Consider the following 23,430-nt stretch of genomic DNA (forward strand, 5'->3'; position numbering starts at 1 on the left):
TGGATGCATCACCGTTCGTACCGGCTACCGGATGTCGGACCCAGCACCACGTATTTGGTACAGGCTATCTGTAAGCGGTCTACGAAACCGCTAGTCTAGCACAGTCAGTACAGTAGTTTTTTCATCGGAACATCAGAGACCCTTCGTCGACAAGAAGCAGTAGGCCGTAAGAAAAACTGAAGAAAACTAACCACTAGATTAAGCGAAACGTGTAAATGAAGATCTGTTAACCCTCGAAATGGTGTTTGCTACGATATGTGTCCTCTGAAAGTGTGAGTCCCCGAATGTGCCACCCCCAGATCGGTTCACGAGTTAGCCTCCGGTAGGTTAGTGTAGGATGCCTAGGGGACACTGCACTAGCCGATGGTTGCTCTTGTCCCCCTGTTGAGTCGGCCGAACGGATTCAACCGATGTTAGGTTAGTCGGAATTTCGTTCGTAAGTTTATAGTTGAGCGTTTGATGGACCTGCTCTGAGGGTATGAAATGGGGAAGGCAACTAGGAAGAAGCGCCCAACATAGCTCTAGCCATCCCAAGCCCCTACCTAGCGCCTCCACGTGGCCATACCTGGAAATACTTCAATTTGTATAATTGAGTAGCCAAGCTAGGAGGTGCGGTTTTCAGTCCCTAACCTTACAAATGTAGTTTTAGGCAACCATTAAACCACACGACTTTATTTTCAAGTATTATATGATTTAAACTAATATTTTTGGCAAACTAATCTATTTTCAGAGAGCGAAATAAGGCGCTATATCCTTGGCCAATTGCAGCCTGGCTTCTGGTCTAAATACCATTAGTTCATCCCTGAGGGTCCGGAGTATCACTTAACCGTTATTAGCAAAGATACTCCCAACGATTGTAAATAAATCATTATCTATGTGTACGGGAAGCGTTTGGTACGGGAGGTCCACGCTTTCTTCCTTCCCCTTGATTTCAAGGAGTTAAATAAAATTAGATATTTTTTCTGGTTCCACTTGATTCCTTGGAATTCTCTCTGCGGTACATGCTGCGCAGTTGGCCTGGCCGTTAAAAAGAAAAATGATTGATTCAAGTAATCGTCATTTTCCAGGATGCCTTCAAGAATTGGCTGCGTTAGTGTGAGATTAGATTAGATTAGATTAGAGCGTTTGATGGACCTGCTCTGAGGTATTCTAGCCGGTCCGGGATTGTATCGCTAAACACGCTCCTTCACGGCAAGTTAATCCTTGCCTGGCGCTTAAGTGAAGGTTGTCACTGCTCCCTGCCCCAAAACCCATCCCGCCCCGTTACAGGACGTAAAGGTTATAACCAATCGATTATTTCGATTAATCGATTATGCAGCGCCGATTAATCGATGTCGATTATTAGCCGCCTAAAAAGTAATCGATTGTTAACTAATCGATTAACTGAAAAAATCGGACATCACTATTTGCTCCGCAGCAAGTGCTGGCAGTTTTTGTACACTGATGCCAAATCGTTGGCTTTAATTTCCGCGTAAGAGGTGAGTATTTCTACGTATCCCTCACCTCTGAGTATTTCTACTCTGAAACAAAAACCATGGTATCTCCTACAATTTTGCAGAAAACGCATGCTTTTTGTAAGTACCATGAAAAAGCTATTCAAATTTACCATGATACTTGTACAAGTAATATGTACTCAGATAATTTTACCACCTTTCATGGTCATGTCTAGTAATTTTGACTACGATTCTGTTATTTTTGTTATGTATGCGCCGAAAGTAACGTATAGTAAATTTAGCCAGAACACTGCTTAAGCTAAACAGAAATCTTTTCTGCAAAAATTCACTGGTGCGTCCTCTTAATTTTACCCTCTAATATGGTAACAATTACCATGATTCTTGTTTCAGTGTAGTCAAGAGTTCCAATCTACACTCAGCGAAATTCACATAAGATTTTCATAGGGGGAAATACCTAGGACAGGACGTGCCAACTGGCTTCCTATTCTTCTTATTATTATTACCGCCATCCCGATTGAATATTCTTTGTTACACTCTGCACCACTGTTGCCTGCACATATTATTTTAAGAATAACTTCGTTTGCCGAACAACAGCCCCCGAATACGCCACAGTTCATGCGACCAAAATCATGTTTTGCATTTCATTTTGAAAATAAAATTCGTGTACAAACAAAACTAATGTAGAACCAAGCAAAGAACTACCACAGAGAACAGACATCCATTCAGGAACAAATTTATTGGGAATTCTTGGATAAAATTTCAAATTAAAATCACTGTAAGTGACCAAATTATGTACAGCTGCTGAAGGGGTCCAAAATACGGTGGTTACCCTACTATGTTAATCATACGACTTTATAATGAAAATCAATCGAACCACACTTATGATTTTCATACATGGTGTATCGATAAACATACCGATTTCTAATGAAAATTAACGTTTTCTCAAATGCAAACCATGGGATTACGATATGAAATGTTAATATTTATATGTCGTATGGAAATTATAGCGGCCTCGTATAATTTTCATAAAAAGACAAATAATTTTCATACGAAAGAGATATAAATAACGGAAGGATTTTCTTATGAATTTCACTACTTTTTATACGGTTGTTTATAGTACACACTATGCATTATGTATTTATAAATCCCGAACTATACGCTCGCTGAACACGGTGATAGGGAACACAACGCTTATCGTTCTCACATCAAAAATCATCTTTTTACCGGCCTGTTTTGGTTGTAATTTTGCCGAACTACGCAAATTAACACCACAGACAAACAGACGAGACACTCGCGTAAATTCCATCGTGCAATTAAAAACCACTCATTTCATATGTATTTCGAGTATGTTTCGCAACATGACCACATTGCGGCGCGCGAGTGTTGCTTCAAGATTTGAGTATAAAACCATACAAATGTAAAAACCCCACAGCATAAAACCGAGCAAATGCAAGCTACTCCGCGACATGCATAACAGAGGGTGCTAGTGTGCAAGCAAAATGTGTAGGACGATCTTGAGGACGATGGTTTTTAAAGGATTTTCTTCTATGTGTCATATCAGTTCGTCAGTGGTTAAACCTCGGATTTTGATCGGGATCGATAACCTGCATCTGGCGCTACCCTTACAAATTAGAGAAGGTAGTGGAACCGGCCTAGTAGTGGTGAAAACCAGGCTGGGTTGGTTTGTTTATGGACCGCGTCAAGGCAGTAGTAATGAATCGTACAGCCACAGAGAACAGACATCCATTCAGGAACAAATTTATTGGGAATTCTTGGATAAAATTTCAAATTAAAATCACCTAATATGCTAGCGTCACCACCACTATAGTTTCCCAACTAATGATTCTTTTGATTTGCACACTGACAACCTTTGGTTCCTCTGGCGCTAGTATATATGGACTATAAGCGTTATGCTAGCGTCAGATGCTAGCTGTTGTGAGTTTAGTGTAGAATTTTAGCGACATCATCACTATAGTTTCCCAACTAATTTGACATAAGTTTTATCCAAGTGGGGACCTTTTGCTTGGATGTATGTTCTCTGTGGTACAGCTTTCACATATGCAGATGCACTTGCGATGACGAATTGAATACATCGATGAAGCAGTTTTTTGACATTGAGGCAACCGGAGTGAGTCCGAGGGATACTCCGCTGTCAAAAGAGGATCAACGTGCCTTAGACATATTGGAAACCACAACCCGGCGTGTGGCGAACCGGTTTGAAACGGGATTACTGTGGAAGGGAGAGTAAGTGGAATTCCCGAATAGTTATGCCATGGCTGTACGTCGTCTGGAGTGTCTCGAGCGCCGAATGAATCGCGAGTTCTAAAGGAGAATCTGCATAGACAAATGTGCGAACATGAGGCTAAGGGCTACGCACACAAACCTACCAAGAGGGAATTGGAAACGGCGAATCTAATGAAGGTGTGGTATCTCCCGATCGGTGTAGTGATGAATCCCAAGAAACCGGGAAAGGTCCGCGTCATCTGGGACGCCGCGGCCAAGGTCGATGGCGTATCTCTTAACAGTGCACTGGTGAAAGGCCCAGATCAACTGACATCTCTTCCTGGTGTGCTGTATCGCTTCCGTCAATATGGAGTGGCGGTGACATCCGACATTCAAGAGATGTTTCACCAAATCCGAATAAGAGAAGAGGACAAACATTCCCAACGCTTCTTATGGCGATTCGATGCCTCTGAACAACCTTTCACATATGTGATGGATGTTGCCACGTTTGGGAGCACATGCTCCCCAGCCTGCGCAATTCGTTAAAAATCGAAATGCAGAACAACATGCACAGCTCTACCCGGAGGCGGCGAGGGCGATCACCCACGACCATTATGTCGACAATTGCTTGGCCAGTTTCGGCACCGAGGAAGAAGCAGCGAAGGTAGCAGTTGACGTCCGGTTTGTTCACGGGAACGGAGGATTTAGGCTACACAACTGGCGGTCCAATAGCAACGCGGTGCTGGAACGTTTAGGTGAGACACAACCCGTAACAGATAAACAGTTGAAGTTGGTGGAAGGCGGGAAAACCTAACGGGTACTCGAAATGCTATGGAGTCCGTCGACTGATGAATTGAGCATCACAACACAAATGAGCGAAGAAGTACAGACGCTGACTCGGACTGACACGCGACCGACGAAGAGACAAGTACTGCGATGTGTCATGACCCTATTCGATCCATTGGGTCTTCTCTCGCCATTTATTATCCATGGCAAGGTGTTAATTCAGAACTTGTGGCGAGAAGAAATTGAGTGGGATGAGAAAGTTGCTGAGTTAGTGTACGAAAAATGGCAGAGGTGGCTACGGATGATAGCTCCCAGTAAACCATTTGGTTTGTATATCTCGATTGCAACTGAGAAATACGACCACAGAGAACAGACATCTATTCAGGAACAAATTTATTGGGAATTCTTGGATAAAATTTCAAATTAAAATCACCTAATATGCTAGCGTCACCACCACTATAGTTTCCCAACTAATGATTCTTTTGATTTGCACACTGATAACCTTTGGTTCCTCTGGCGCTAGTATATATGGACCCAATTAAGTCACTATTTTTAACCGTTTATATAATTTTACCATTCACTAAATGTACACCGGTTGTATTCGTACACGCGATCTACAATTGCGGTAGACTTTTCAACTTTTCAATTATAGTTTTTAACTTCTGAATCCAAATTGTGCAACGCTATCAAACTGTTTTATTTACTTCACTTTTTCTTCGATGTAAACGATGTAAACAATCAATGGTTTTTCCACTGCTATAGACCGGTTACCGGTTAGACTGGAACAGCAGACCTATCTCGAGTACATTGGACGCCCAGTGATGCCAACACCCCCAGCCCGAAACTCCGGTACCCTTTCATCGGTGGTTCCGGATTTACTATCAAGAACCTCCAGCACTGCCAGGTTAGCGACCCCTCTCCGGAACACTCCACTGCTAGTTCGCACGTCTGCCTGCCGAAACTCTTCCATCTGAGCCAACAACTGCTTCTTCGACCATACCCCTGATCCAGCTTTTACGATTCTGACCATCTACGACGAACACGAGATCTCCCTTCTTCAAAGACTTCCTCTCAGCAAACCACTTAGTACGCTTGTTGATCGTCGGTAAGTATTCTTTGTACCAACGCCGCCACATTTGATCCGTCAAATACTGGGAACGTTTGTATACGTCCCGCAAAATCAATCGATCCATCCACATGAGCCTCAACTGATTTAACCATCCCTCTAAGAAAATGGTTCGGTGTTAACGCTGCTGATTCGTCGGGTACATATGTAAGCGGTCGACTGTTTACCATGTCTTCCGCTTCAGCTAGAGTGGCCAGTAAAACCACAGAGAACAGACATCCATCCAGGAACAAATTTTTCGGAAATTGTTGGATAAAATTTCAAATTAAAATCACCTAATATGCTAGTGATACCACCACTATAGTTTCCCAACTAAACGATTCATTTGATTTGCACACTGACAACCTTTGGCTCCTCTGGCGCTAGTATATCTAAACTATATGCGTTATGCTAGCGCCAGAAGCTAGCTGTTGTGAGTTTAGTGTAGAATTTCATGCGCCTTTAGCGACACCATCACTATAGTTTCCCAACTAATTTGACATAAGTTTCGCTTGGATGTCTGTTCTCTATGGTAAAACTTCGTCATTTAGCCGACTACCATCATCAAGTGCCTTCATCGCCTCTTTTACGAATCGGACCATCCTCTCCCAAATGCCGCCCATATGTGGAGTACCAGGAGGATTAAAATTCTCCTTCATTGTGCTGCTAACGACCGATTCCGCACATTCACTGTTGATCCGCTTTACCCACGCAATTAACTCCTTACTAGCTCCCTTAAAATTTGTTCCATTATCAGAAAATATCTCATCTGGAACTCCTCGCCTACAAATGAATCTCCGAATAGCCAATAGACAAGATTGCGTTGTCAAAGAGTGTACCACCTTCAAGTGTACAGCGCGTACAGCAAGGCATGTAAACAGTGCGATCCACCGCTTCTCTTTTCTACGATTAACGACTACTTCCACGGGTGCCAGATAATCTACACCAACTGCACTAAATGGTCTAAGCTGTTGAGTGATACGCTGAACAGGTAGCGGTGCCATAATTGGAACTTCAGCATAACAGCGATTAACCTTGCACCACACACACTCCTTCATCACTTGCTGTATCGCCATTCGTATCTTTGCAATGTGGAACTTTTGGCGAAGCTCGTTTAAAACTGTTTCCCGGTTCGCATGTCCAAATTTTTCATGAAATACTGTATTAAACGGCGCGTCACCGCGTACCCCTTTGGAAGAATAATCGGAAACTTCATGTCGAATGGAATTTCGTCAGATTTTGCCATTCTACCATTCATTCGAATTACGCCACACTCATCTACGATGGGAGAAAGTTTATGCAATGGGCTTCTCTTTCCAATATGCATAGCACAGAGAACAGACATCCATTCAGGAACAAATTTATCGGGAATTCTTGGATAAAATTTCAAATTAAAATCACCTAATATGCTAGCGTCACCACCACTATAGTTTCCCAACTAAATGATTCTTTTGATTTGCACACTGACAACCTTTGGCTCCTCTGGCGCTAGTATATATGAACTATAAGCGTTATGCTAGCGCCAGAAGCCAGCTGTTGTAAGTTTAGTGTAGAATTTTATGCGCCGTTAGCGACATCATCACTATAGTTTCCCAACTAATTTGACATAAGTTTTATCCAAGTGGGTACCTTTCGCTTGGATGTCTGTTCTCTGTGTGCATAGGTTTCCTTTCCGCCTTCTGAGGTATAGTCTGAGGTTTACTTCCCAAAAGCCCCATTACCTCTTCAGGGAAAGTCTCCCACTGTGCCTGTTTCCACAAAGTTACTTCTGGTTTCGAGAGTTCGTCCTGCTGCAAAGGTCGCTGCAACATTTTGAGCTTCGCTTTTAAAAGCCGTTCCTGCTTTTCACTCGCAACCGTCGTGTGTATCGGAAGCCCTTTTCGCTTACGACGTAGATTTTCAACGAATCTGATGACATAAGCCGTTATTCGTAATAATTTACGCCACTGCCACGTCATTTCCACGTTTATCACTGGTTGTGGAAGCTCCTTCATTTCGTGGTGCAGCAAGTACGCCTTTATCTCTTCTTTAGTCTCAATTTCCGGTGGATTCTCTGTCGGCCAGCAATGTTCTGGTTGATATAGAAATTGTGGTCCTTTAAACCATTCTCCTTCCGAATCCAATGGAGGACCACGTCCCCATTTGGTCAGTGCATCAGCAGGGTTCAAACTAGAACGAATTCAGCGCCAGTCAGAGGATCTAGTTGTCTCTAAAATCTCTCCGATTCGAAACGCGACAGATTGTTTAAATTTACGTTGATCTGACCGCAGCCAGCTTAGCACTGTTTGCGAATCAGTCCAGAAAACGTAACGGTTGATAGGAATGGAGTGGTTAGTTTTAATGGTGTTCAGCATTCTTGCTCCCAGAATGGCCCCTCTCAATTCCAATCGAGGAATAGATTCCAGCTTAAGGGGAGCTACCTTTGATTGAGACATCGCCAATGAGCATTTGACCTTGTCCCCCACTATTGCACGAATATACGCTACGCAACCATATGCATAGATACTAGCATCCGTAAAGATGTCTCAATATTTAGTGAACGGGACATAACACTAATAGTTCTTACAAACGGATAGTTTACCTTTTAAACCGACCGGTTACAGGAAATATGTTTCCCATCAACGGGGTGATGTCCAACTGATTATCTTGAAGAGATGGAGCATCTACATCCTTAACTTAGTCAAACTGAAGAGCGGCGATATTATTGGAGCATCGTCCTCATTCATTAGCGGTTGTTCAGCTGTAGATATTTGCATAGACTCCCACCCAGGTAACCAATAAGCATTTCCAATGCAATTTAAAAGCAAGCCAATAAGCATTTAAGTTGCCTTAAATGCCACTTAAATGCTATTTTGGCAAAATATGCGGCTACTTTACTGCTAGCCCTCTTATAGTGCTGACAATGCTTATTTGCAGCTAGTTACCAACATGAAGAATTTAAATAGAATTGTGGATGCCAATTTACAACAGTTATGCAGTCAAAACGCTGATAAACAACAACCTGCAGTATAAAACGCCAGGGATGCTAATAAACGACTGATTTACTGCTTATTTTAATGCTTATTGGTTACCTGGGCAGGCATTTAAGTGTGACGATTTTCTCACATTTTTTAACATTTTTGCACTCCCAGTCTATTTGATGTTGAAGACTAATGGCATGCATCGTCACACTGGAGTCGTTTATGCGTTTGTTCTCTGTTGCATTCCTATACTCCTTTATCCTGGCTTGGATTTTACGGCGAGTTTGGCCAATATATATTGACGGGCAGTCTTTACAGTTGATTTGGTAGATTCCTGACCTATCTTTGGTAGGAACCTTATCCTTCGCGTTGCACAGTGAATCACGTATGGTAGTATTACTTTTGTAAACTGCGTGATAGCTATGTCGTTTTAAAATGTTTTTTATCGGGTTTGTGACTTTGGGATGAAACGGTATGCTGATTCTTTCGACGTTCTCCCTCTCTGGCTGTAGCACAGAGAACAGACATCCAAGCGAAAGGTCCCCACTTGGATAAAAGTTATGTCAAATTAGTTGGGAAACTATAGTGATGGTGTCGCTAAAGGCGCATGAAATTCTACACTAAACTCACAACAGCTAGCTTCTGGCGCTAGCATAACGCATATAGTTCAGATATACTAGCGCCAGAGGAGCCAAAGGTTGTCAGTGTGCAAATCAAATGAATCATTTAGTTGGGAAACTATAGTGGTGGTGTCACTAGCATATTAGGTGATTTTAATTCCAAGAATTTCCGAAAAATTTGTTCCTGGATGGATGTCTGTTCTCTGTGGCTGTAGGGTGGTTATATTTTGTTTATGTTTCTTGCGTTCATGTACCCGGATGATTCTGTCGACAAACTGTTTGTCGTATCCATTAATTTTGGCAGCTTTATATATATTTTCTTTTTCTGCTATGAAGTCTTCTTCTTCCATAGGGATATGGACAAGACGGTGGGCCATGGAATGGAAGGCCGCTTGTTTTTGGGCGCCAAAATGATTGGAATCAGATTTGATGTATCGATCTATGGATGTTGGTTTTCTATAAATTCCGAATTTCAGAGTGTTGTCCTGTTTCTTGGTTATTAACAGGTCCAAGAAAGGTAAGTTTCCATCCACTTCTTTTTCCACTGTAAATTTTATGGTGGGGTATCGAGAATTTAGTAAATCTAGAGTTTGTGGCAGGTGCCTTTCTTTTACGATCGCGAAAACATCATCAACATACCGTCACAGAGAACAGACATCCAAGCGAAAGGTCCCCACTTGGATAAAACTTATGTCAAATTAGTTGGGAAACTATAGTGATGGTGTCGCTAAAGGCGCATGAAATTCTACACTAAACTCACAACAGCTAGCTTCTGGCGCTAGCATAACGCATATAGTTCAGATATACTAGCGCCAGAGGAGCCAAAGGTTGTCAGTGTGCAAATCAAATGAATCATTTAGTTGGGAAACTATAGTGGTGGTGTCACTAGCATATTAAGTGAATTTAATTTGAAATTTTATCCAAGAATTTCCGAAAAATTTGTTCCTGGATGGATGTCTGTTCTCTGTGATACCGTTTCCAGACTCTGGAGAAAAGCTTTTCCTTTCCCAATTCGACTTCAAAGTCACTCATGAACGCTTCAGCCAGGAGGGGTGGGAGTTTACTTCCCATACTAAGGCCAAATTCTTGTTTGAAGATGTTTTCCCTAAATGTGAAGAAGTTCTGGCTCATACATTCCTTCACCACCGTTATGTAGGCTTCGATGTGAATGGGGGGAGCCCGATTTCTCTCTAAATGTTCCCGTAAGCTTTTTATAGCAGCGGGGACTGGCACACTCGGAAATAGAGCACTAACATCGAACGAAACCAGAATTTCTCCGCGTCGTACAACTATATCTTGGATTTGTGCTACTAATTCTAGCGAATTCTTCACATTTGATCCGTGCCTAATGGGATATCTTCTCAACTCGTCTACTAACCAAGCGGCTATTTTTTCAGTAGGTGTACAAACATTAGACGAGATGGGTCTCATAGTCAATGGGTTTTTATGTATCTTTGGGAGGCAGTAAAGGGAGGCAACTTTTGGATTCGAAATCAGGAGCCGTTTTTCTAGCTTTATTTCCCCCATGAAGTGAGCAACTATCTGGCGAGTGTTTTTTGCCCCCTCAATCATTCCTTTGAGAGGATTTTTTGGTTTGCCGTTTTTATAGGTACATTCTACGTACGGACGTACGGAGTCATAGTCTCCTTTATCCATTATTACAACAGCATTACCCTTGTCCGCCCGAGTATAAATTACATCACGTGTTTTTAATTGGCGAATAGCACACCAATCATCGAAGGCGACATGTTTTTTGGTTTTGTACTTACTCGTAGGGTGTAAGAGACAACGTTTCAAATCATGCCGCACTGCTGCTTTAAGCGAATGATCTCTATACTGGATAGCGCTTTCAATGTTGTTTACTATGTCTGCTAGCGGCGCGCACGAAGGTGGAATGGCAAAATTCAAACTTTTGTTTAGTAGATCTAGTTCTGCTTGTGAGAAGTGCGTGGATGAGAGATTTACTACGAACGTAAAGATGTGTAGCTCTAGTTTGCTTATTTCCGAGGACTTCGTTCGACCAAAGTATGGACGCGGGATGCGAATTCATTCAACCAACGGAAATAACCCAGTCCATTGCTGCCACTTAACTCGACTTGCTTCGTCGACTTCCTGATCCCAATCACAACCGTTCCGCCACAAATCCTGTATCAACATCTTTCCATGCACGGTGAAGCATGAAAGCAATCCGAGTGGATCGAAAAACCCCATGACGCATCTCAATATAATTCGCTTTGTTGGATTCTTGCTACCCTTTAAATACTTCTTCAGATCATCGCGGTGTTCAGTTGAAAAGGAGAAAACGTCTTGCCCTGGGTTCCAAATAATGCCGAGTACACGCTCATTCCCAGTTTCTTTGTCCCGGTTAAAATGAATCGATTGCACAGCTTTGGGTTCCCCAAGACTACTGAGAACCGCCTCCGAATTAGACACCCAGTTGCGTATTTCGAAACCCCCTTTCGAATGAATAAATCTCACCTGTTTCGCCCGTTCAATTGCCGTCTCAATGGTGTCCACACTGTCAAAATAGTCGTCGACGTAGTGTTTCTCAACAATCGCCGCGGCGGCCTCAGGATATTCTGCTGCAAACTCCATCGCGTTCTTGTTCTTCACAAATTGAGCGGAGCACGGGAAGCTTTTTGACCCGAAAGTCGCTACGTCCATGACATAAACACATAGTTCGTTGCTTGGGTCCGACCGGAACACAAACCGTTGTACTCGTCTATCCGCTTTACGAATCATCATCTGATGGTACATTTCGCCTATGTCCCCGCCGAAAGCAACTGGCCGTTCACGAAATTGACAAAAAATAGCAATAATAGACACGAGCAAATCGGGTCCCGAGGAGCAAGGAGTTGAGAGAGACTCGCTTCACAGTTGCTGCTGCATCCCACACAAGGCGTACTTTATCCGGCTTCTTCGGATTTAGTACGACCACAGACAAACAGACATAACACTGGTTTTCCTTTCATCGTACCGATAAAGCCGTCATTTCAAATTTGGGCTTAGTTGGGAACGTCTCCGTTTTGGTCAAAGTGGCGCTTTTTGACGAAAGAAGGAGAATTTCCCATAAAAAATACTTGCTACTTCGAGGGACACCCATATTGCTATTTGATATTTGGGAATGTCGATCATAGATGGTGCTAGTGTTCAGACTAAATGTGAGGTACGATAATTTTTGTTGATTTTTCTTCCAAGAGTTACGTCTGTTTGTCTGTGGTACGACGTTGAGCGGAAGGTACCAAACTTTACGTGGCTCAGTTTTGGCCAGTTCATCAACGGTTTCCAGATGCGCGTATCCATTTTGCTGATACTCCTCGATTTGACGACGGACATTCTCGAATAGTGATGGTTCCTTCAGCAGGCGCTGTTCTAAACACTTAATCCTTCTAATGGCCATTGGATAACTATCCGGGAGTTCGTATTCTTCATACTTCCACAGTAGTCCCGTTTCGAACCGGTCCCCTACTCGTCGGGTGGTCGAATCCAGGATTTCCCGCGCTCTTCTATCTTCGTTCGACTCTGGTAATTTCACTGTTACTGATTCCTCCAAAGCATATTGACTTTTTAGCAAATCGTGGAGGTCTTGTTCACTACGTTGTGATGTCCTAAATATGCCTCCGTACTCTCTTGCAGCATTCGACTTGGACCGTATACTGCCCATCCTAACTTCGATCGAACCGCTATCAGCTCACCTAGCTCGCCGATCTTTGCTTCGATTGGTACAATCACATGTAGATTATTTAGACCGATAAGTAAACCTGGGCGTTGATTTTGATACGTGGCGATCGGCAGACCACGAAGATTTTTCATTCGTTGGCTGAGAACCACTGCATCCAGCTGTTGTTTCGGCAAGAGCAGCTCTTCTACCGTTCGAACCGTACCGAGCTGATGCTTCTCGTCACTCCCTCTTTCAGCAATTAGCAATCATCAATTCATCCGCCGTGATTCCTTCTCTACGCGCGCGATGTCTGCCGTCCATTTGATGGTCAATGGTTCTTTCGTTCCTTGGACACCCAGCTGATCCGCCAAGGCTCGCTCCATCAATGTAACAGACGCCCCTTCGTCTAAAAACGCCAAGGTATTCACCAATCTTTTCCCGCAGTACAACGTCACTGGTAGCATACGGAACCGAATTGTACTGGTACTTCGGAAGTGGGCATTCATTACTACGGATCCGACAACCGGATGTACAAGAGGATGATGTCGCTCACGACATTCATCGATATTGCATCGGATCTTAAATTTGCACGGAGCATTGCCGTGATCATTCAGGCAAACGACACAGAGCTTCCATTTATCGACCAGCTCCAATTTATCCGATAAAGCCATTACCTTAAAATCTTGGCAGAATCGTAACCGATGATCAGTACCCAGGTAACCAATAAGCATTAGTATAAGCAGTAAATCAATCGTTTATTAGCATTCCTGGCGTTTTATACTGCAGGTTGCTGTTTACCAGCCTTTTGACTGCATAACTGTTGTAAATCGGCATCCACAATTCTATTTAAATTCTTCTTGTCGGTAACTAGCTGCAAATAAGCATTGTCAGCACTATAAGAGGGCCTGCAGTAAAGTAGCCGCATATTTTGCCAAACAAGCATTTAAGTAGCATTTAAGGCAACTTACATGCTTATTGGCTTGCATTGAAATTGCATTGGAAATGCTTATTGGTTACCTGGGTACGCTTGCACACCTTTCAGGGCATTCTCACCGGCTTCAGCGAAAGACCTTTCTAGGGCAGTATGGTTGTAAACGTGAGCTTTTTCTTTGTTTTTATCCTTACCAGTATGCTCCTGAATCACAGGTTTTGATTCTGCATTGAAATCCATTTTTACGTTGGCTTCACAAGCTCCTGCAACGATCGTCGACACAAAATCGGTGAAAGTACGAAGATTAACCTTTCTTTTCCGATTTTTAAAACGAACCCATTCGCGTTTATCGTGAGCCGGAAGCTTGTCGACTAGATCCTGGATTAAAATAGGATTTACCATGTGTTGTTTTAGATTCGCTGCTTCCAAGTGTTCGCAGAGTTGTTCCACCACGTTTCCGAAAGGAATATACGTGGCTAGTTTATCCGATTTGGGAGATTCCAGTCACCGCACCTTGTCAGGATGACATTACAAAAGCTGTTCCGGTCGTCCATACAACTGACGCAGTTTGTTGACAACCTTTGGAACCGATTTCGGGAAAAGCCGTCCTCTAACGCTTTCCAATGCTGACCTCTTCAGACACTCTTGTAGTCGAACGAGATTTTCAATGTCTGAGTATCCACACGCATCGTTAGAAGCTTGGTAACTGCCGATGAATAACGGCCATTCTTCGGGTTTTCCAGTGAATACAGGCAGTTTCTTACTTATTCCGCTCCAAGCAGCTAATTGCACTTTAGATGGAGTTGCAATAGCCTGCCCCAGTCCGTATGAGCTTGCTGTCTTCGCCTTCGACTTTCTTTTCTGCACTTTCTCTTTACCGGCAGACTTCTCCGCATCAGACTCGCTTTCAGATTTTCCGTGGCTTCTTCGCTTTCACAATCGCTATCAGACTCCTCCGAATTCTCCTCATCTTCTTTCTCATCTTCTGAAACTGCTTTCTTCCTTCTCTCCAACCGCTTCTGGATAGTAATTTCTGAATTCTTTAACGGTGTTCCCAAGATCGACTGCTTCGTGATCTTTGACGTTCCCTTTTCTGTCGATGCTTCTATTTCACTAGCCTTTAATTACTTTAGCTCCTGCTCAACCTGATCCATTTTACGATAGTAGGATTCACGCATCTTCTTCATACGGTTCAAATGATCTTGTTTTTCCCGTAACGCTTTCTGCAGCAACTGTTCCTCCTGCTTTAGTTCCTTGGCCCGAAGCTCATTCTCCATCTGAATTCGCTGTTCACGAAGGATCCGGTCTATCTCCATCCGCTTTTCCCTCAAAAAGCATTCGTTCAGCAATTCCTGTTCCATTTTTTTTCGTTCCTTTTCAAGAGCTTTCAGTTCTCGCTCCATCGATAACCCTGGCCTTGCATCAGATTTCACGCCTGATTCGTTCACGTTATCGTCGATCGTCTTCTTCTTCTTCTGTGCTCTGTCCTGGAAGCATCTTCGTCCAGTTTCTTCTGGCTCTGACAGTCTTCCTCTGGACAGTACCACTTCGCCTCATTTTCAACATCCTCTGTAACGCCTACGCATCGGTAATGGTACCAACCGTTACATTTGTCGCAACATACCATACCTTCATTTTCCTCGGACACCGATCCACATGCTCCGCAGGCAGTTTACGTAAGGTCTTTATCTCCCGGCATCGTTTTAGGGTTATCCCTTTATCTCTTATCAAATTTTTGAGAATGTTCGGAAATTTAGAAAGAAATGCACCACCGTTTTTGTAGCAGCTTTAATGCAGCTCAAACTGCAAATATTTATAAATTTAATTACTTCATATCATTACATCATTACAAGTTTTACTCACAAATTTGATAGTTTCTCTTCACCCCTTGCACGAGCTCAAGCAACCAACTACCGAAAGCTATTCCGACTAGTCTAGAGCATAAATATTGCTTTTAGCCTATTTATTAATTGTACATAACTCGCATAACTACTTACAATTCTAGTCACAACTATATCCACAATTCTCGTCGCTTTTAACCGTTAGGTGTGCAACAGGGTACCCGGGTACCTTTTCAGTTTTAAAATAGTTATAACTCATTCAATTTAAAACATACGTCATTGAAATTTTGCGACATTGTAAAACTCGTTGATCTTAAGTTATTGCGGTTTTTTGGTGCATATCCATAAAGGGGATTAGCAATGAGAGGCACTTGAATTTTTTTATTACGTAGGAGGGCGACAAGGGTACCCGGGTACCCATGATTTGCTATGTTCATAACTTTGGCTATCTTGAACCGATTTGAATGAAACCAGTGGCATTTGATTCGTACATTTATCTAGTTTTGATTAGATAAAGCATTTGGCCATCAAATGATATGTAGTTCCCGGGAATCGATAATTCCGGAGCAACGTCCGGTAAAACGTAGGAAGCCGCTTGTTTTGAAAGAATATCAGCTTTCAGCGAATCTATAAGCTATGAACTTGGCATTGTGGACCCTTTTTTCATCTTATTATATAAATTGGTGACTTTAGATCGCATTGGCCATTCCAGAATTGGGTTCCTGTAGGGTTATAGATGGCCAGTTGGGTACATAACCCAATACTAGAATTGGTTTAGCGGATCTCTTAGATGTTTTGAACTGATATGGCCAGTTTAGTACTTATTAATAATTTCGGAATTGATTCCAAATGTATAACGGATGGTTCTACGTTTTGAACTGATCTGATAATGCTAAGCATTATCTTGAATCCTGCGGTATCATCTGTGACCCCGTAGAAACCATTTTCGAAATAACCAATCAAAATACATCGAAATGTAAAAATTATCACCTACCGAGCTAATTCCAAGAACTTTGATACCCATATTGCTAGGTTTTACTTCCAATCGTAGACTGGCCACCCATGACCCCACAGGAACCTACTCCGGAATGGCCAACCTGATTCATCTCATTACATGAAATAGTTCATTGTATGAATTTTTAGAGTTTTTAAATTCGCATGACTGATTTTCCTGCAATACAATCAGTTCTCTATCCCACAGCGGACACTCTGTCGTAATTCCGGATTTTCGGGCCCCGTATGTCTTTTAATGGCCAAACGGCCGAATGATTCAAAACTAGATAAATTAACGAATCAAATGACACCTATTTCATCAAAATCGGTTTAAAATTGTTGATGTTATAACAATATCAATTGTGGGTACCCGGGTACCCTTGTCGCCCTGCTAAAGGTGTTTTTTTTGTCGCACACATAACGGTTAATCACTAGTTTAAGGAATTTTTGAAGTAGGACTACTTCTTTGATTTCTATATTGGGGTGCACTTTAGAAAAACGAAAAGGGAACATGTAACGAAAAGTGGTTATGGTTTGCACGCCTATAACTCAGTCATCCGTCAACAGATTCTAGAGATATTGGTATCAATCGATTGGAAATTTTTCAAAAAATCCATAACAATACAATAGATTCCATGTTTCCCAAACAGACGTTTAATAATTGAGAAAATATTAGACTATATTCATTATTTCATTATTTTCATGTTTTTGCCTTCCCACGCCAATGCTTCCCTAGCACAGATGACAGAAATATATACGAGATGAGCTATGGGTTTTGATTGTATTTAATTTACGCTCTATAGAATCCGCTCGAAAATTGTTGAGCTTCAGTGGGTGTTGCTTGCTCGGAATAAGGCATCGAAGACATTCAAATTCACCAAGCAAGACGCCAACAATCCGAAGAAGCCACCGACTCGCCCGTCAGCGAACGATATGGTTTTTGCTGCTATCAATACCCAGTATAATCAATGGATCCTCGCTGCAAGCCGTTAGAAGTAAATCGCCGTTAGCCACAATTGTGACGTTCCAAGGTTGGGCACATTTGTGAAAAAGGTTTTGAAATTAGCTGTCGAAAAGCTGGTCCAAACAAAAAGAACAGGCGCTTCCGATTTGTTCGAGGTTGATAAAACGGACGAAAACAATATCTTTGCTAACTGCTGCAAAGGCGGCTCCGATTAAAGCTGTACTAGTAAATATGCGATGGTGCCCCCGAACAAAAATCTACTAAGCCAATGAAAACCGTAGCAAAGGCACCGAAAGCCCCAGTCAAAGGAAATCGTTCCAGCGGAGAAGGTACCCGAAAAAAACTGTTGCCTAGATGTAAATTTCCTTGATTTGCATTACTAATATCTGGTAGAAAACAATCAGTTCTTTTAAGAACTACTGAATAAAAAGTATACGAAGCAGTTAAATTGATTTTTCTCACATTTTAAAGTGATGTTGGCAGTTTAGTATGAGCGTTCGAAGTATGAGCCCGTCAGAAATTACATGTTTAAACTGTATTAAGACAAACACAACTGTAAGTGCACGTCTGCCATGCTCGTTGCCGTGCCATCCCTGTGTTCAAACAATGTACGGAGTACGGTTTCATTGTACCGCCTTTCTTTCGTGTCTATGATTCTCTGCCCTACGTTGATCCGCCTTTGTTACAACTTGCTGCCATTTGCTCTGGTATATAATCAGAAGTAAGTCGGTGAACGGCATCATTTTTGCATTGGCACTGGTATGGTGCAGAAGCAGAACAGACAGCAGAGAGTTGCGATTATATCTCCCTCACTGGACTCGGCAAACTGGTAACACGCAGCGCAGCGGCAGCAGCAGTAGCGGATCATTGTTTGGTGTAGAGTGCGCTGAACGTGTTGGTACCGGAGCATCGATCTATTATCAGCTATATTAGAGTATTTGGTTGCGGGAGCGGAAGAGCTTGAATCAATGGAAAATGCTCTTGTCGTGTCCGTCGGTTATTTTCAACCTTTTCAACCAAGTCCTCACGGAACAACGTCCGTCAAAGTCTACGTTTGTCCAAAAACTGACTCTTGCTTGAAGCATGCTATATCATGCCACAGTATGCGTAACGATTCATTTCTCTCCTTGTCTCTTATCGTTCGTGTGACGGTATTCTTCCTATGCAAGGGGTTTCAGTTACACTCAAGTAAATAATTCAGTTTCATTAGATTTATTTTACGCTGATTCATCTAGCTCGGCTCGTTCCCTACATTCACCCCCTCCTCTACTCTTCTGAATAATTAACCAAAAAAATCTCATGGCCATCATCATTTTTGCCATCAGCATCGTTTTCATCATTACCACTATCAATTTCGTCATTACCATTATAATTACCATTTCCATCATCATAATTATAATCGTTAACATAATTAAACTCATCAACATCATCAAAACGTTCAAAATCATCATCATTTACGCCATCGAAATAGCTAAAATTAACATCGTCATCAAATAGTTATCATTATCTAAATCCTCAACATTATCCACGACGTCAAAACCATCAGCATCATCAAAATGATCATCATCCATGTCAACAAAACTAACATCATTAAAATAACCAAATCGTCAATATCGTCAGCATATTTTTGACATTACCATACCATCATCATTTACGTCATTATCACTATCATTTTTATCATTATCGTCATCATTTTCTATCATCAATACTATCATTGTCGTCATTACCATCATCATTTTCGTTATTACCCTCACCATTTTCGTCATTACCATTGCTATTTTGGCATTACCATCATCATTTTCGTTATTAGCATCATCGCTTTCATCATCACCTTAATTAGTTTCGTCTTTACAATCATCATCAGATTCGTCATTGCCATCATTTACTTCATTTTTATCTTTATATTCGTCATTACAGCCATCACATGCGTCAGATTCGTCATTACCATATCCATAATCATTTTCCTCATTTTCATCATCACTTTCGTCATTACTATAATTATTTTCCTCATTGCAATTCTTACTTTCAATATCACCAGAATCAGTTTCGTCATTACCATAATTATTTCCATCATTATAATCATCATTTTCATCATCACCTCTTAGGGGAACCTTCGCACACAAGCGATTTTCTGCAGGCCAGATCCAACTACGCATATCAGCGTGTTTCAGTAAACTATTCTACCTTCCCCGAGGCACGCGAATCACACACGAAGCATATGCAAAAAGTGGCCCTCATAGAGGCAGCTAAAACATAACCATCAGATGCGCACAAGCATCTTTTCAACTTTCTCAGATGAACGTTTGCCAGACGCCACTAATACGCGCACACCAGCGTATTGCAATAAAGTCAGACGCATACAAGCGAGTTGCTAAAAGTCCCTCTCAGGGGAGCATACAAACGAATTTGCACAGCCTTCCCAGGGGCGATCAAACAACGCATACCAGCGTGTTTCAGCACGCGAATCACACACAAAGCATATGCAAAAAGTAGCCCTCACAGAGGCAGCTAAAAATAACCAGATGCACACAAGCATCTTTTCAACTTTCTCAAATGGACGTTTGCCAGACGCCAGTAATACGCGCACACCAGCAGCGTATTACAATAAAGTCAGACGCACACAAGCGAGTTGCTAAAAGTCCCTCTCAGGGGAGCTATCGCATTCAAACGAATTTGCACTGTCTTCATAGAGGCGATCAAACAACGCATACCGGTGTGTTTCAGCACGCGAATCACACACAAAGCATTTGCAAAAAGTAGCCCTCACAGAGGCAGCTAAAAAATAACCAGATGCGCACAAGCATCTTTTCAACTTTCTCAAATGGACGTTTGCCAGACGCCAGTAATACGCGCACACCAGCGTATTACAATAAAGTCAGACGCACACAAGCGAGTTGCTAAAAGTCCCTCACAGGGGAGCTATCGCATACAAACGAATTTGCACAGCCTTCCCAGGGGCGATCAAACAACGCATACCAGCGTGTTTCAGCACGCGAATCACACACAAAGCATATGCAAAAAGTAGCCCTCACAGAGGCAGCTAAAAATAACCAGATGCACACAAGCATCTTTTCAATTTTCTCAAATGGACGTTTGCCAGACGCCAGTAAAGTTAGACGCACACAAGCGAGTTGCTAAAAGTCCCTCTCAGGGGAGCTATCGCATACAACGTATTTACACTGCCTTCCCAGAGGCGAACAAACAACGCATACCAGCGTATTTTAGTAAACTATTCTGCCTTCCCAGAGGCACGCGAATCATACACACAAGTATGTACAAAAAATAGCCCTCACAGAGGCAGTTCAGCAAACAACCAGATGCGCACAAGCATCTTTTAAATTTTCTCGAATAGGCGTTTGCCAGACGCCACAATATATAATCAATTTACTATACTCACTATTCGGGAGCACTACGCCAATGTCGTGTCCGTCGGTTATTTTCAACCTTTTCAACCAAGTCCTCACGGAACAACGTCCGTCAAAGTCTACGTTCGTCCAAAAACTGACTCATGCTTGAAGCATGCTATATCATGCCACAGTATGCGTAACGATTCATTTCTCTCCTTGTCTCTTATCGTTCGTGTGACGGTATTCTTCCTATGCAAGGGGTTTCAGTTACACTCAAGTCAATAATTCAGTTTCATTAGATTTATTTTACGCTGATTCACTAGCTCGGCTCGTTCCCTACAGCTCTGTCCGGTAACCATTGTCTCCATTGCCCTGGGAGGTGTTGTTTCAAACATTCAAGCCATTCTGCTGGGCGGATTTTCAACCACATAACTTCGTTCAACACGTCCTTTTTAGGACGAACGAATTTGTTTATGAAGAGATGAAAATTTTCTGCATACTAAATTTCTTTACTTAAATTTCCAAATGTCGCTGATTCTTTAAATCATGAAGAATTTCTTCTGATTTGATCTATAAAACGATAAATATGTGGTGACTCACCATGCGGTCTTCTAACTCATGACGTTGCTTTAATCTTATTTTTGCCTTCCCACGCCAATGCTTCCCTAACACGGATGACAGAAATATATAGGAGAAGAGCTGTGGATTAAATTCCCTTTGAATCAAAGTTTGATTGTATTTAATTTACGCTCTATAGAATCCGCTCGAAAATCGTTGAGCTTCAGCTGTTGCTACTTCCCCGGAATAAGGCAACGAAGACATCCAAATTCACTAAGCGAGACGCCAATAAACCGAAGAGTCAACGGATCCTCGTTGCAAGCCGTCTAGAAGTATACCGCCGCCAGCTACAATTGTGACGTTTCAAAGTTGGACACATTCGTGAAAAAGGCTTTGAAGTTAGTTTTCAACAAGAGAAAGCTGGTCCAAACAAAGAACTGGCGCTTCCGGTTCGTTCGCCTACCAAACTTGCTAGCGAGAAGCAAGATTACTAAGTCAATAAAGACCATAGCAAAGGCTTCGAAAACTGCAAAGCCAAAAGAAGTTCTAACGGAGAATGCGGTCCGAAAAAAGCTGCTGCCAAGCAGTAAATTTCTTCGATTTGTATTATTAACAGCTGGTAGAAAACAATCAGTTCTTTTAAGAACTACTGAATAAGTATATGAAGCAGTTGAATTGATTTTGCGAACGGCATCATTTTCGCGTTGTTTGGGTTACAAATAATAATGAGAGTTACGACTTTATCTCCCTGTCCGGATCCGGACGCGGCAAAGGTGGTAAAACTCGGCAGCAGCCGATTATTGTTTGGTGTGGAGTGGAAATTACGCCGGATTCGAAACATCGATCTATTATTGTCAATTACAAGGAAAATTGTCCAATCAATAAGTGCGCAATCGCTCATAAAAGTACTATTTTAGCTTAAATCGTTTCGGTCTCTTCGGCGCACTTATTGCTTGGAAGATAACGAAAAAGTGCGCCGAAGATCGAAACGATTTAATGCAAAATAGCACTTTATGAGCGATATCGCACTTTGGATGCTACAATTTTACTTGCAATTGACAATAAGCTGCTATAACAGAATATTAAATATGCTAGAAAACCCAAAGTTTGGTCGTGGAAGCAAAGGGTTTAAATTGGTGCCCATCTGAAGGACGAAAGTTGACAATGGACACTACGAGTCAGAAATTTGAGAATTAGAGATTAATGAACGGACCTTTTCAGGTCCACCATATAAATTAGCTGAAGAGTTGAAATTATGAATTTCTCACATGTAAGAACACAATTCTTTAATGCGCAACTTGAGCATCTATATATGAAATTCATACAAAAATCACCGGCTTTAGCATTGGGAGACGGATCTTGGTAGCAACATGTTCAATGAACCTGGAAATACTAAGAACCTGAGCAGAGGGTCCAAAGCCCCTAAGAAGGATGGATAGCTGTTATCCATGGCTATCACGTAAAAATCTAAATGGATAAACCCCTAATCCAAGGTGTCATGCGACCCGTGCCGAGGGATGAATGGTGGAGGGGGTTCTAGAAATACTCAGCCGCTAACGGAGCCTGTGGAGTACCAGGGCACCCTCCACAGTATTCTTGCCCTTACTGCATTAAGCCGGTCACTGATGCAGCGGACCATCTTTTACCGAGCTACTCGTGGGATTCATATGGAGAGTCTAAATATAAATAAAACACGGCTCCGGCAGCCTGTCTCTGCCGGAAACGAAGGAGGAGGAGATGAGCATAGGGGAGGATCAGGAATTGAACGATGCGTTAGCAGAAGTTCCGTCTTGTTCCTCGTCTATTCTCAACACGCCGACTCGTTGTGAGTCGACGGATGATGAAAGCGACGGAATAACCGTCACAATCAGATCTGGACCTAAAGCGGAAGGTCCAGCTGAGAATGAAATTCCGTGGAAACGGAACCTGACAAAAGCTCAGAAAAAGAAATTAAAGAGTTTGCTTGCCTCTGGGCTTCCTGCAAAAG

The sequence above is a fragment of the Sabethes cyaneus genome, chromosome 2 (assembly GCF_943734655.1).
Source record: "Sabethes cyaneus chromosome 2, idSabCyanKW18_F2, whole genome shotgun sequence".
Lineage (NCBI taxonomy): Eukaryota > Metazoa > Arthropoda > Insecta > Diptera > Culicidae > Sabethes > Sabethes cyaneus.